The sequence below is a fragment of the Rattus rattus genome, chromosome 2 (assembly GCF_011064425.1).
Source record: "Rattus rattus isolate New Zealand chromosome 2, Rrattus_CSIRO_v1, whole genome shotgun sequence".
Lineage (NCBI taxonomy): Eukaryota > Metazoa > Chordata > Mammalia > Rodentia > Muridae > Rattus > Rattus rattus.
In genome coordinates, this window is record NC_046155.1 from 89640641 (window position 1) to 89642433 (window position 1793).

The 1793-nt window shown below is 44.2% G+C and overlaps 1 non-coding gene across 1 annotated transcript; it reads right to left on the reverse strand.

Moving 5' to 3' along the window:
• Positions 1-314: 314 nt before the first annotated feature.
• On the reverse strand, positions 315-421 carry LOC116894845. Its single transcript, XR_004387060.1, has one exon. It is a non-coding gene; the product is annotated as a U6 spliceosomal RNA (small nuclear RNA).
• Between the last annotated feature and the right edge of the window lie 1372 nt (positions 422-1793).

The following is a 1793-nucleotide window of genomic DNA, read 5'->3' on the forward strand; positions in this document are numbered from 1 at the left end:
GGTTGGCATTGTTGTTCATATGGGGTCTCAAGCCCCTTCAAGCTCTTTCAGTCCTTTCTCTGATTCCTTCAACGGGGGCCTCTTTCTCAGTTCAGTGGTTTGCTGCTAGCATTCGCCTCTGTATTTGCTGTATTCTGGCTGTGACTCTCAGGAGAGATCTACATCCGGTTCCTGTCAGCCTGCACTTCTTTGCTTCATCCATCTTGTCTAATTGGGTGGCTGTATATGTATGGGCCACATGTGAGGCAGGCTCTGAATGGGTGTTCCTTCTGTCTCTGTTTTAATCTTTGCCTCCCTATTCCCTGCCAAGGGTATAAAAAATGGAACGTGTCACGAATTTGCGTGTCATCCTTGCACAGGGGCCATGCTAATCTTCTTTGTATCGTTCCAATTTTAGTATATGTGCTGCCAAGGTGAGCACACTCAGTAGGTTCTTATTCTCAGCACTTTGACCAGCATTAACACCCACTGCAGGAAGAGCCTTCTCTGGCCAAGGTTGAGAGCAGCACTATAACATATAAATACATAAATACTTAGAAAGAGGCTTGACAACATGTCTAACAAAACAGCAATAGTAGCTTCCTTGCTAGGGTTTGTGACCTCCCAATCATGGGCTTTTGACCAGGTTTACAGTGTCAAGAGCAAGGCTCTGCTATAGAGTAGGACTCAGATCTGGTCAGAAAATGATTGCTTCCCCCTATAACCTTCATACCACTATTGTACTAGTGGTTACATTCTGCCCAATAGGTTGGTATTATAGTATTTGGGGTCCAACTCTAAATAAGACCACGGATGTCTTTTTACCTTTAGTACTCTGTACAACACATTCTATCTGTTTTTAGGACAACTAGCCAGCAGGTAGGAAGTTTCCAGAACAAAGATCTATGACTAATACCAAGAGGTGCATACTGAAGGAGCCTGATATCTCTGTCTCCTGAGAGGCTCTGTGAGAGCATGACAAATACAGGGGCGGATGGTCAAAGCCAACCACTGGACTGAGCACTGGATCCCCAGTGGAGGAGTTAGAGAAAAAGGACTGAGGTTTGCAACCCCATAGGAAGAACAACAGTATCAACCAACCAGACACCCCAAGAGCTGCCAGGGACTAAACCATAAACCAAAGAGTACACATGGAGGGATCCATGGCTCCAGCTGCATATGTAGCAGAGGATGGTCTTTTTGGACATCACTGGGAGGAGATGCCCTTGGGCTTATGAAGGCTAGATGCTCCAGTGTAGAGGAATGCCAGGTTGGGGAGGTGGGAGGGAGTGGGTAGGCAGGAGGCAGGAGGTGGGAGGATAGGATAGGGGGTTTCCAGAGGGGAAACCAGGAAGGGGATATTTGAAATGTAGATAAAGAAAATATCCAATTTTAAAAAGTGAAAAAAAAAAGATACCAGTTAACAGATTTTATTTTAAACTGTGACCCATCTATTTGTTGCATGATGGAAATGTATCTCACTGGCAAAGACTAACACGGCCTTAGGGAAAGGGTTAGGGATGCATGCCAAGCAAACAGAACTAGAAAGCAAGCAAAGCAGTAATGCCAGTAGTGGGCAAAGTAGACTTCAGGACAAAAGTAGCTGGAAGAGCTATAACAAAGGGCCATTTATTTTTGATTAAGAGAATAATCCATCAAGATGACATAACATTCTAAATATATGGTGCTGAACATGGGCACACCCAGTTTCATAAAACAGACATTACTGACTAAAATACTGACTCAACACAATATTAGTGGGTGACTTTAGCACCCCACTTTCACCAGTAGACAGATTGTCCTGACAACATATA